Below are 7,542 nucleotides of genomic sequence, written 5' to 3'. Positions count from 1 at the left end.
GTTGGTGGCTGGTAAAAATAGTTAATTTGCCCTCAGAAGAGAGTTTTAAAGTATCATCTATTGGGACTGCAATAGCTGAAAGGTTTCGAAGGCAGGGGGGATATTTCTTTCCAATAAGGGAGGAGGACAGTCAGGTACCACTAGAAACTGGTGGGAAAATAATTGTCTATCTCAGCAACAAACTGCTCAGGTGAATCTTTTTGTAATTATTTTTCCTGTAGCACCCCAAATGGTACAGATTTGGGAGTAGAAGGCTATGGAGTAGGAGGTCAGGACAGAGTAGATAGCCCCTGTGTAAACCAAGAAATACTCGGACCTACCTGCCACATCCAGTTGCACCCTGGGCTCCAGTCCCGTGATGGTTATCTGACAGGTGGGCTGGCTGGAGTGGGCAGCTTCAGTCCTATTGAACCATGAGGGAAGGGTTGACTCTTGACCTTGAGGCTCTTGGATCCCCAGGGAAGAGTGCCACCTAATGTCCCAGTTGATGGCATTTATAGCAAGCCGTTTTAGACTTGTCATGGTTTGGACACTCTTTGGTCCAATGGCCCACCTGTCTACAGATTAGGCATTTGGCTCATGCCTTGTCCTTCAAGGACTCAGGGTTTGCCAAAGGGCTTCACTGGAGGGCAGCCAACATGTGGGCATGCTTTGTCTCTTTCCTTTTTTCCCTTTCCTGGGCCTTGGTCTCCTTCTCCTGTTCTTTTGTTATAAAAGGTATTGGTGTCTGTCTGGACCATCTCATCTAAAGAGGCATCAGGGTCCTGCTACTGAAGCTGTTGTAACTTTATTCTGTGTCTGATGAACATTGGGACAGGAATTTGTCCTTTAAAATATCACCTGTCCCTTGTAAGAGTCTAAGTCCAGATTGGTAAACTTTCCAAGGCCTCTTATAGCCTTTCCAGAAAGGCAATGGGGTTTTCATTGGGCTCCTGAGTTATTGCTGAGACCTGGGCATAGCTGGTTACTTTTTGATGGGCTGCTTTCAGTCCTGCCTTCACACAGATCAGAAAATGATCCCTTTCCCAGATGTGCTCAGGGTCATTATAATTCCAATTAGAATCTGAAGAGGGGACTGCAGTTTCCCCTACCGAGTCTTTATCACTTGACATGTGAAGCTCTGTTGCATACCTTCAGGCTTCCTTTAAGACCCTAGTACGCTCAGAGTCAGATAAAGTTTGACTAAATATGACCACGATGTCCTTCCACATCAAGTCAAAGGCCAAGGTGATGTGTTGGAATGTATCTATATATTTGCCTGGGTCATCTGTAAGGCTTCCCAGGTCTTGTTTGATCTGTCTTAATTCTAAGAGGGAGAAGGGCTTATGAACCCGGGTTTGTCCGAATTCTCCTCCAGTTTCAACTAAGGGACATACTCGAGATGGCTTTTGTGGAGGGGGTGCTCCCAGATATGGGGGCACGTTTGGATACAAGGAAGGAGCACCAGGCAACCAGGGAGCTGTAGGAGGCTCCAGTCTCTTCAGTGGTGGGGTGTGGGATGTGAACCTTCATGCAGGGGAGGGGGTTCCTTCTCTTGGGTGCCTGTACCTAACACCATTTGTCTAGTAGGCTCAATTTTGAGGCACACAACAATCCCATACTTAAGACAGAGTTCCTTCATTTCTCTTAGTTGGAAGAAGATTTGGACATAGGGGATCTCTGTCCATTTCCCTTGTCTTTTGCAGAATAATTCTAGCTGCAGGATGGTATTGTAATTTAAACTCCCATCCTCAGGCCAGTGTTCTTCATCCCCCAGAGGATACTGGCCACACAGAAGCACAAAATAATTTTAAGTGACTTCTCCTTAGAGTTAGAGGATCAAACAGTTTCCAGTTATCAAGGATGCATCTCAAGGGCATCTTCCTGGAAGTGGACTGGTTTTTTCCCATCTGAAAGACAGTCTTGACAGGGAGGAAAAGAAAAAGAAGAGACTAATAGGCCTCCTTCTATCTCCATGGGTGGACTTCCTTAGGGATGAGTCTTTCTGAAGCTTATCCTACCCAGTGCTGTTGCAACCTGAGAGCCAGGTGTCCCCGAGTCAAGGTGCAGATACCCAGGCAGGTTGAGGCATGACATCCTCCTGGAGATGGAATCCCCAGGCAGATCGAGGCAGGTTGGCCTCCCAAGAATTGGGTCCCTGGGCAGGTCGAGGCGTGATGATCTCCTGGGACCCCCAGACTGGTGGATCCCTGAGCAGGCTGAGGCATGACAACATTTTGAGGACTAGATTACTAGGCAGGTCAAGGCAAGTTGACCTCCTGGAACCCCCAGACTGGAGTTGGGTGTCCCCAAGGTCTCCAATGTGACTAGTGCTGGGTAGGATTAAGGAGTTGTAAATTTAACTCATTGCCAGTTTGTTCACCAGAGATGGGAATAGATACCCTGATGTAAAGCAATCCAAGTCTATGCCATGAAACTGGAAACCTGGGAAGGGGGGCAAGGCACAACTTTTGAAAGAATGATATAGAGCAAGGGCATACACTAAACCAGTCAAAATCAACTGGGTCCAAGATGACAAGTCAAATTCAAGTAAACCTCAATCCCCAATCTGTAAACTCAATGACACCCAGAGGTGGCAGGACAACTCAAGGCACTGTCAAAAAATGGAGGAGTGGATGGTTCCCCAATGGTTAGGATGATCCTCCCACTCATTAACATATGAATTCACCCCAAAAGCAAAACCTAGCCATACCACATTTCATGTGGAAACATTTGCCCTCTGCAATAGCCCACACCCCTGCAGAGTGTGTTTCTCTCTGAATCCTAACAAATCCGATCTCTTATCTATCGCTTTGTATCTCACTGAATTTTGCAATGAGACATCAGAGCCTGAGCTTCATTATGTCCTGAAGCCAGGTACCATGGGTTTTGGTCGGGCTCAAGTCTTGGGAGAGAGCTGAAGGATGGGAGGGAAAAGCAGTGGGAAAACGTCGAGAAATCCCCTTCATGTGCTTACAGTTTTCATTGGCCTGATCCTTGGCACAAAGAAGAGTAAGGACAGAAGAACCCCCACCAGCTTGTGTAACAGTACTGGAGCTCAGCAGATAGCACCTTTGGGACATACTGAGGAGTAGCCTCTCCACAGTCCCTCAATTGCACCCACTGCTGCCTGCCTATTCACGGAGGGATTTGAGGAAACAAGAAATGAGAGATTGTAAAGGAATTAAGATTTTGTTAGGCATATGTCCCTCCAGCCATAGGAATGAGGACCTCCTACCTTAACTAGAGGTCTTCTGGAATCTGAGACTGAGCTGCATGAGCTTTCTGCTGAGTTTGTTTGTTTGCTGTCCCGATTTCCAGCACACTGGGCTTCTTGTCACTTCCCCTGCGCTGGGTTTTCTTCACATTCAGTTTCCACAGCAGGAGCTTTTGCTGAGTTGGGCTTCTGGTGTGTTTGGCCTCTCCCTTGCAGTGGCCATGCTGAGGTTGTTTCAGCCAGCTTAAATTGGAGTCATGGCACCATAGATGTCAGGGGAGTGTTATATCCTCAGTTCTGTCTCATCACAACAAAGATTTGAAGCGACGGACTAAAGCCCTCGGCATGTCACAGCTCTTGGACAGTCCGTGTTACAGTTTTTGGACAGATCAGTTTTATTTAGAAAATAAAGGAAAATAAATCCTCAAGGCATGAGGGCATGCTGACCCAAAAGACACAAAGAGAAGAGAGAGACAGAGACAGAGAGCATGTGCACACAGGAGAGAGAGAGAGAGAGAGACCCTGGCCCTTTGGCTCCTCTTTTTATATATTTTTCTCCTCCCCCTGGGCCTGCCTTATGTAAATTGGGCTAGCCAGGTATGCTGTTTGTTCTACCTGAGGTCCTCACTCTGGTCCTCAGACCTTCCTTTGTTCTATTTTTGAGGGCTTTTCCCTGTCTTGTCTTTTAGTCACTGCCAATCTGGACTCCTTTTTCCCATTCTAACTACCTGACAGGCTGTATTTAACATATGCTGTAGCTGTATATGCCAGAGCCTCAGTTTCGTGCTGTGTCCTCACTTCTCCTGGTGCCTTTGAGTTTCCCTGAGAATACCACTTTAAATATAATTTGTATCTTGCAACTCTTGCAGCTGTAACCCACTTTCCTACTGGAGTTGTTGTTGATGTTATGATAAGGTATGGGGTAAGGAAAGAGTTCTCAAATCTTATGATTAAATCTTAGTCTTTTAAGATTGAGAGCCTCTGTCTCTTAGTTGTGACCTTCACAAATGTTTCTAAAAGTGATCTTCTGTGATGAGATTAGAAGCTTCATTTATGAAAATGGGGTCCAGGAAAGGTGGGATACTGCTCTGATAAAGACTTCTCCTGGAGAGTGAGATTTTCTTATTAAAAAATTATATAGCTGGTATATTTCAAATGATTACTGCTTCCTGTCTGCTTAATAGGGACAGGAAGAGATCTTTTGGTCCCTTACTATGTGAACCTGATGGGGCTTCTGGAGGTAAAACTTACGGAATTTTGATGTTACCCCCTCTGACTGTGTCACTCAAGAGTTTTGTCTTGCATACTAGTGCACGTCCAGCCTCCCGCAGTTCAGGAAAATGATCGTTTCAGTGTTCCCACCAGCCGTGGTTTCAGTGGCTTCTGTTCTAGATAAGCAGAGCTCAGTGAGAACTGGATTTGTCCAGCTCTACAGATTTAAGGGGTTCGTTTACCTGTGACCTCAGTTCTCTGATGATTCCAAGAAAAGGTGCTTACTTTTAGATTGACCTTTCTCTTGAAGGACAGAATGATGATCTCCAAGTATTTTTCCTGTCAGAGCAGACATTGAAGCTCCTCTTCTTTACATATTTAGACTTTCTTTTCTCCTGAGGCATTTCTATTAGCATACAAATATACTCTCAGTGCTACCATTTAATAATCGGTCTCCTCACCTATGTGATCTCCCCTTTTGTGTTAGTTTCCTTGGGTTAATTTAAAAAACTATAGGACTGAGTGTCTTAAAACAATAGAAATGTATTTCTCACAGGTTTGGAGATGAGACCAAAATCCTAGTGTGAGCAAGGGCCATGATGCCCCTGAAGGTGCTATGGAAGGATCTGTTCCATCACCCTCTCCTAGGTGGTGGGTTTTATAACAGCACAACCCTCCTGGAAAGGATTCAACCCTCCTGGGAAGGTAAAACACAAATTTACCAGATGCCAAAGCAATTCCACTCCTAGGTATCTGCTCAAGAAAAATACAAGCATATGTCCACACAAGGATGCATAAATGAATACTTATAGTAGCATTATTCATAATAATAAAAAAAGTGGAGGAGAAAAGAAGAGGGAGCTTCAAGCAAAAGCAATGCAGACGCCATTATCCTTTGTTTCTCTACTGACCGACATCGACGTCTTGCCTACTTCCTGCTTATTTGCGGCCTATAAATTGGTGAGTCCCTTGAATACAAGAAAATGGAAATTGAACAGCCAGAGGAAACCTTTCCCAACATCAAAACCAATGGCAAATTTGGTAAACGCCCTGCTGAAGATATGAAAGAGGAACAAGCTTTTAAAAGGTCTAAAAACACTGATGAGATGGTTGAATTATGCATTCTGCTTCAGAGCAAGTATGCTGGGGCAGTGATTGGAAAAGCATGCAAGAATATTAAGGCTCTCCATACAGACTACAATGCCAGTGTTTCAGTCGCAGACAGAAGTGGCCTAGAGTGCATATTGAGTATCAATGCTGATACTGAAAAGATAGGAGAAATTCTGAAGAAAATCATCCCTACCTTGGGAGAGGGCCTGCAGTTGCCATCACCCACTGCAACTAGCCAGCTCCCGCTCAAATCTGATGCTGTTGAATGCTTAAATTACCAACACTATAAAGGAAGCGACTTTGACTGCAAGTTGAGACTGCTGATTCATCAGAGTCTGACACGAGAAATTACTGGATTCAAAGCTGCTAAAATCAAAGAACTTGGAGAGAACACTCAAAGAACAATCAAGCTTTTCCAGGAATCTAGATTTCCAGGAATATAGATTTATTGACAGAGTTGTTCTTATCGGAGGAAAACCTGATAGGGTTGTAGAGTGCGTAAAAATCATCCTTGATATTATATCAGAGTTTCCAATCAAAGGACAGGCTCAGCCTTATGATCCCAATTTTTATGATGAAACTTATGATTATGGTGGCTTTACAATGATGTATGACGACAGCTGTGGATGTCCTGTGGGCTTTCCTATGCGGGGAAGAGGTGATTTTGGAAGAATACCACCTGGTTGAGGTGGGTGCCCAGCGCCTCCCTCCAGAAGAGATTATGATGATATGAGCCCTCATTGAGGACCTCCTACACGACCACCCAGCTGAGGAGGCAGAGGTGGTAGTAGAGCTTCCTCTTCCACCACCACCACCACCTAGAGGAGGAGATCTGATGGCTTGTGACAGAGGAAGAGGCCTGGAGACCGATACAATGGCATGGTTGATTTCAGTGCTGATGAAACCTGGGACCCTGACATAGATACATGGAGCCCATCAGATGGCTTATGAACCACAGTGTGGTTCTGGATATGATTATTCCTATGCAGGGGGTTGTGGCTCATATTGTGATCTTTGTGGACTTATTATTACTACACAAGTAACTATTCCCAAATATTTGGCTGGATCTATTATTGGCAAAGGTGATTTAAACAAATCCATCAAGAGTCAGGAGCTTTGATCAAAACTGATGAGCCTTTTGAAGGATCTGAAGATCAGACATTACCATTATAGGAACACAAGCCCAGATACAGAATGCACAATATTTGCTGCAGAACAGTCAGTGTGAAGCAGTATGCACATAGTGGAGGATTCTAATGCAAGATTTTTTTTTCCCTTTTTTATAGTGTTAAGCAGTCTTCTGGAAAGTTTTCTAATACTAGTAAAGAGCTGAAGGAGTCCTGCTTTTTTGTTTTTTTAATCTGCTTCTGTTTAAAAAGTTAACATTCCTCTGCTTCATGGGTGTTCTGGATTTGAGGTGTAGTGAAATCTTTGCTTTCACCAGATGTAATGCTTTAGTTCCTTACAAACAGAGTTGGGGGTGGGGGAGGGTGTGCAAAAACTAACACTGAAATTTTGAAACAGCAGCAGAGTGAGTGAATTTTAATTTTTGTTCATTGTTGGTGGTTTCCAGAAGTACCCCCATGTAATTATTGTGAATACTTTGCTTTGTGGGTGGTGGGACAGGAAGGAAAATAACAGTAGTCCCTATGCTGGCATCTATTCAGGCCAGTGTGAAGAATGTAATGCTCTTTTGTAAGATACATTCTATGATTTTAAAAATAAATTTAGTGAACCTATTTTTGGTGGTCATTTTTATAAGATGGTCATTTTTCTTTTCTTTTTTTTTAAGATGGTCATTTTTCAAATGGCTGAATTCCCCCCAACTTACCCCCAAATGGAACACTAAGTTTAATTTTCAGTACTCTGTTGGACATAGATAAATGGCATCTCTTCTTGGAGTTAGGAAAAATATCTTAACATACTCAGTTCTGGTGACTCTTAATGATTTGAAAGTCCATTGCTTGGGAGGAAATTCCCACACAAATTCATATTAATAATAAGCTGGGGGTTTTTCTTAAAAA

The 7,542-nt window shown here is 43.8% G+C and overlaps 1 pseudogene; it reads left to right on the top strand.

Moving 5' to 3' along the window:
• The first annotated feature begins 5,285 nt into the window (after nucleotides 1–5,285).
• Nucleotides 5,286–6,775, top strand: LOC101116990 (heterogeneous nuclear ribonucleoprotein K-like; annotated as a pseudogene).
• Nucleotides 6,776–7,542: the final 767 nt, after the last annotated feature.

Source organism: Ovis aries, chromosome 6, assembly GCF_016772045.2.
Source record: "Ovis aries strain OAR_USU_Benz2616 breed Rambouillet chromosome 6, ARS-UI_Ramb_v3.0, whole genome shotgun sequence".
In the NCBI taxonomy this organism is placed as follows: domain Eukaryota; kingdom Metazoa; phylum Chordata; class Mammalia; order Artiodactyla; family Bovidae; genus Ovis; species Ovis aries.
Note: the sequence above shows the minus strand (reverse complement) of the source record. Positions and strands in the feature narration are given on the sequence as shown.